The sequence below is a fragment of the Vicugna pacos genome, chromosome 5 (assembly GCF_048564905.1).
Source record: "Vicugna pacos chromosome 5, VicPac4, whole genome shotgun sequence".
In the NCBI taxonomy this organism is placed as follows: Eukaryota; Metazoa; Chordata; class Mammalia; order Artiodactyla; family Camelidae; genus Vicugna; species Vicugna pacos.
The window spans coordinates 64,033,654-64,040,024 of record NC_132991.1 but is presented as its reverse complement, the minus strand read 5'-3'; positions in this window follow the sequence as shown (position 1 = coordinate 64,040,024).

The following is a 6,371-nucleotide window of genomic DNA, read 5'->3' as shown; positions in this document are numbered from 1 at the left end:
GCGAATCCATCCAGTTTTTGGAGTTTCCAGCGTATATCTGGGTATGATTGGGCTACGAAGGCAGCATTGACCATCCGTTGGTTTACTTGGGCCTCAGGATCAAAAGGAGTGTAGACTCGGAATGCTTCACATAGTCTCTCATAGAAGTCAGTGGGGGTTTCGTCTGGCCTCTGGGTCACCGTGGTCGTTTTAGACATGTTAGTTGGCTTCTTGGCTCCTGCTTTTAGCCCTTGTAGGATGGCCTCCCGGTACTCACGTAGTGCTTCTCTTCTTTCTTGGGTGTTAAATTCCCAATCTGGTCTGGTGTCAGGGGCACGCGTCATGGCCCACGCCTCAACATCCATTGTGTCCCCAGGGGCTCGGCCCTACAGCCATTTTCGTGCTTCAGTGAGAATGCGTCTCCTCTCTTCTGTATTGAAAAGAGTCAGAAGCAGCTGGCGGACATCTTCCCAGGTGGGCCGGTGAGAATGGAAGATAGACTCTATGAGGTCAATCATAGCCTGCGGCTTTTCAGAGTAGGAAGGAGTGTGATGGCGCCAATTGAGAAGGTCTGTGGTGCTAAAGGGTTGATAGTAGATTACGGGGTGCCCAGGCTGAACAGCACCGTCTTCCCCAACTTGCTGTGGCCCTTGTGTCTCCCGCAGCGGCATTTGGAGGGCCGGTGGTGCTGGCTTCATGGCTTGTGCTGAGCGGAGTCTCCTTCCTACCGGCTCAGGCTGGGGGCTGAGTTTTGCCTCTGGGTCCTCAGGTTGGGGAGGTGGTGACACAGAGGGTGGTGGTGTCTCCAATGGGACTGGAGGTGTTTGTGCCTTGGGGGCATATGGAGGGGGCAGGCATATCTCGTCTTCTGCGTCTCCCTGGAAAATAGGCTTTTTTCTGTCTGTCTTTTTGGCTTGGACTGGCTGAGCTGCTAATATCTTGCATTGTCCAGGTCCATTTGAGCAAAACCGAATCCATGGGGGTAGAGTCTGGGCGATATTCAGCCAGGAGTCAATGTAAGGGAATTGATCTGGGTGGCCTGGGGTTCCAGTGATTATTTGATAGACTGCTCGCACTGTTGCTAGGTCCAGAGTTCCTCCTGAGGGCCACCCGACTCCAAAGGCAGTCCATTCAAACTCACACAAAGTGCGCGGCCTGCCAGGGGTCATTCGAATTCCATAGTCTCCTGAGAACCCCTTTTTGAAATTCTTAATCATGCAGTCTAGAATGGTGGGTTTTGACTTAGAGCCTCCCATTCTTTTAGATATTTAAGGATAATAGTTCTGTTGCTTTAGATGTTTGGGAAGGTAGCCTTTATATCTTCTTCACTCTTCAAAACACCGGAGTTCCCAGAGAGACTGCTCTCTTGTTGGGTCTATGAGTTGTTTTAAGGCTAACTTGGTCAGGGACTCTGGGTTCCAGTCTCAGCTGATGTCTCTGGATCTCAAGGCCTCAAGCAGTTTCAGGGACTTTCTTCATTAAATCCTCTCTATATTCTGAACTAACGTATCAGGGGCGTGGGACTGACGGCAGATGGCAAAACAAATGGACTAGAAAAGGGACCTCCAGGGCTGGGCAAGCCCGGTCCTGAAGGAATTCGTCTTCTAAACTTACGTCCTGGGTGTCTGGGGCTAGGCAAAAGGGGCACTACTTGGGTCAGTTCAGTAGGGGAACAATAAGTCTCGGGTGTTCTGTGACAGAGTCAGGTAGGAGACTTTCTCAAAGAAATAGCATCCTAGCCTCCAAGGGCACAGGGGCGTTGACTCATTGGCTATGTCCTTTTCCCTCCCAGTGTAGCCACCCTGTGCTGGTGTCGCAGACAAGACAAGGGAGGGTTTTCGTTGCGTCCGCCTGGCCGCTCCCCTCGCGGGGACGAAGGTGCCTCTTAGCTTTGGCGGGTCAGTATAAGCCGCTGACTCCGATCGGGACCCTGAGGGACCGATACCGCCCTGAGCCGTATGAGGTCACCACGGAACCGCAGGTTGGGACTCACTCGAACTCCGTAGCAGAATGCCGTGGAGCTACAAACTCGAGCCTGATCGCATGCTTCACAGGCCGCTCATTTATTCACACACACACACAGAGGTTAATAACATTCCTCCCACCAATACCAATATCCTGTTTCCTGTAGGAGGGGATCAGCCTCCTCTTCTGTCCACTGGGACAGGACCTGATTCCTGACCTGATTCCTGATTTCCCCATCTGAGATACCATCAGACGGAGAGCCTGTAGGAGGGGATCAGCCTCCTCTTCTGTCCAATGGGACAGGACCTGATTCCTCCCGGGGGATCCTACCTTGTCCGGACGGCCACCTGGTGAGTCTGTCCGTCCCTCCACGGAGTCTGGCTCTGGTTGTAGCCCAGCCACCCGGGGGGCCGAGTTGCCGTCACGAAAGAGAACCCGGAATACCGTCGGGTGGCGCCACCTCGTTCGCTGCCGGAGTCCCGTCCCCCGGTGGGCCGGAGCCACCAGTCCAGCGGCTCAAGGGGCCGGCGTGGTTGTATCTCGCTGGGGCCTCCAGAAATGTTACGGAAATGACAGGCCAGCCAAGAAACAAGCACCACTCGGAGGGTTGGAGTACTCAGATTTATTACGCCGGCGGGCTCAGAGGGGCTTCTGCTCCGAAGCTCTGAGCACCCCCAAGACGTGCACATGAGGTTTTATAGGGTTAATTACAAGTATGGGGCTATTAGCCAATAAGGTTCAAACAACAAAAAGCAAGGAATCAGTACACTGGAGCTTATCAATTTGGAACAGATCACGTTACTGACACTTGTTGAGCTTGGATTTACGAGTTAGCTTGTTAGCCCAGTAAACTGACACTAAACTTTAGATTTACAAGTTAGCCCGGCAGAACTTATATCAGTAAACCGACACTTATCACACTTAGATTTGTGACTGAGTTCGTTAGCCCAATAGACTGACACTAAACTTCAGATTTATGAGTTAGCCCAGCAGAACTCAGATCAGTAATCCAACACTTGTTGCACTTAGATTTGTGACTTAGCTTGTTAGCCCAGCTGGGCTTTTCCTTCACACTTAGTTTAAGAAAACAGTGTAGAATTGATTGACTTATGTAACTCAACAGTTCAAAGCTAGATATGACTTTAGGAGAATCTTTATCCAGGATTTAATCAATCTAACCAGATCCACTTTCTTTATTGTCTCAATTTCTTGGCTCAGTCTGAACAGATAGAGCCTGTTCTGTTTAGACAGAGCTAAGATTTTTTTAGATGCTGACTCTGAGACATGATTAAATGTGCAAAGATGTTATTAGGGGAAGTGACTATGTGAATGGAAATAGAGAGTAGGCTGAAAGAGTCTGGAGAGCCATCAGACCTCTGTGCAGTGAAGGAGAGAGAGAGGGTGAGAGAAACAGAGACAGAGACCACATAGAAGTGTCCTAGACCTCTGTGCAGTGTAAGAAAGGCTCAATAAGCTTTCCGGGAGTCCTTGAGCTAACATCAAGGAGCAAAGACCTCTGTGTCTTCTAGCAGTTCAGTCATTCGTAGGGAGCTGCCCTTGGTAGGCAAGACCTTGGTACAAGCCCAGTGATGAATTTTAAAATGCAGCACCTGGGACACTCTGTCAGTTGCATTCCTAGAGCAGGAGCTCTGTAGGCTCATTCTCATGGTTGCTATGGGCATGTTGTCCCATCACAGTTCCCAGAGAGCTGTCAGTAGAGTCTAGGAGATGTGGATCCTTCCTTGCATTCACTGAGAAATAAAGTTCACATCCCCACACTTTCAAAATTCAGATTCAAATCTCTTTAATCATAATTGGCTAGACCTGGTGGTGTGCTCAATCCTGACCTACTCATTGTGGCTGGGATTTAAATACAATATTGACTTAAGTCTAAGAGGACCTGCTGAGGAACTGGGAGAAACATGAGTCCTTCCCTATCCCTATTAGGTTGCTTTTGACTGCATATGAGGAAAACTCCAACTCGAATTAGCTTAAATGATGAAGATGTTTATAATCTCATATAATAGAAAGTCAGGGAGGAGGTAGATTCTAGGCATGGTTCAAATAAAACATTGCTCCATGTCTTTACAATTCTTCAAGGGTTAGCTGTATCATCAGACTGACTTCCTATGAGGTTTCAAGATGTCTGTCACCAGCAACTGAGGCAAAATATCTCTTTTGTTTATAACCAGCATGAGAAAGAGAAAACTACACTGACCATGGTGAGATTAGTTTCCTTAACCCATATGGACAGTGTGATGATCAATTGTATGTGTCAACTTGGTTAGACTATGGTGCCCAGTTGTTTGATTAACCATCAGTCTTGATATTGTTGTGAGGATAGCTTTTATGTATGACTAACATATCCAGTCAGTAGACTTTGTAAAGCAGATTATCCTCCGTAATGTGGGTGGGCCTCATCCAAACAGTTAAAGGCCTTAAAAGCAGAGAGGGAGGTTTCCTAAAGAAGAAATTCTGCCTCAAGACTGCAGCATAGAAATCTTGTCTGAGTTTCCAGTTGCTGGTGTGCCTCTCAGATTTCATATGCAAGACTACATCAAGTCTTATGTGAATTTCCAGCCTGCCTGCTTCCCCGTTTCAAACTTGCCAACCCTCACAATGGTGTGAACCAATTCCTTAAAATAAATCTCTCCCTCTCTCTCCCCTATTGGTTTTGTTTCTCTGGAGAATGGCTAATAAGGGCCACATGGGGGTAGATTAAATATTAGAACAGAATTTGAGTTCTGTGAGAAGCAAGAAGGAGGAAAAGGATGTGGAGTTGGCAACAGTAACATTTATTACACTGCTAGTAACTCTGCAGTCAGGAAATTCAGAGGAAGGTGGACTGGCTATTGAGAAGACTGACAATGAATAATCCTACAACCATATAGGTTTATCACATCAGATTTGGTTAAGAATATAAATAAAATTTTACCTTAATAAATTTTGATAACTCAAGAATAGTCACTCTAAAAAAAAAATTACAGATTTCAATTTCAAGTGAGTGATACAGGCAGCCACCAGCTCACCTAGTTTTGGTTTGAATCTTACAGTTTGAAAGGACTGGATTTGACACATCATTTGTCAGGGAAAAAAAGGAAAATGTAACTAGGACTTGAACTGATAACTAATAAGCTACACATATAATAAACTGTGAGGGTTATATTTTTACAATTATTGTATTTATTGCTATTATTATCTGATTTTATGATGACTAAATCACATTCTCACAGTGGATCATCTTTTTAGTCTTGGCTTCTGTGATGGAGTGGGCACAAACACATAAGACAAAAAGCATGCTTTTGGTACCATATCATCACTCTTCAACTTGCCACTACTTCCCTTTGGTCTCTGTGAATCCCAAGAAGGGTCATTGAAATAGCATTTGGCAAAGTCCCTGATGAAATGAAATGAATTTTTTAATGTGCAATCCAAATAATCACCAGCTCCTCTGTGTTCAGTCACACTTTTTGTCCTGAAAGAGGTCATTTCTTTGCTGAATGTACAGTCATTGCTTCAGTGTTTATTCCCTGATCCCCAAAAGACACACTACCATTTCTCTTTAGCACTTGTTTCATGTTGCATCATACTGACCGGCAATAGTGGCTGTGGCTAAAAGACAAAACAAACTAGAATTTTGTTTCTCAGATCAGACCAGGTATCAGTTCGAATGCTCACTGTCCTCTCCTTGCAGAACCCCTCAAGGTGGGCTTGTTTTTTCTTCCCTTTCTTCCCCAGAGTAGCCCATCATGTTTTCGGTAAGACAAAACAAAACAAAACAAAACAAAAGGAAACAAAACAAAACAGGAAAACTTAAGTGAAATTTTAAAAGTTGATACTAAACCCTGAGAATCCTGAGGTTATTGTGCTATGAGACCATTTCCTGGACTGTGAAATAATTTACTGATGAATTTAAAATAGCAATGCATTGGGTGAAATCCTACCAGTATGTTGTGAAGCATTATCAGAGCTCAGGAAACCAAGAATTTCTGCTGTAAGCTGGTTTTTTTGTTTGGTCAGTCAGTGATGGCAGTTCAGGGAAAACCAAGCTAGGTTGATTTTCAGTTTTCAAGTGTCCTGTCAAACTACTATAGTCAATTACAAATTTCAAGTACACTAATTTTAAATAAAGGAAAAAATTAGCATTTATTTGGTACTTAACTCTGTGCCAGACACTGTGCCAGGTGTCTTTACTTCTCTCAATATCCCCATTTTACTGATGAGGAAACAGAGGCTCAAAGAGGTTAAGCAACCCACCCAAGTTCAAACCAGTGTCAGTCTTCTACAGCCTGATGGGCTGAATTGTCCAGTGCCTCAAATGTGATTCATCATGAATCCCCGCGTTAACGGGGTGATCCTTTTCAGGGAGATGGTCATCCACAGTTATCGAACACTCAGTTTTCACTTGGTGCCTGCTGGGCAGTTTC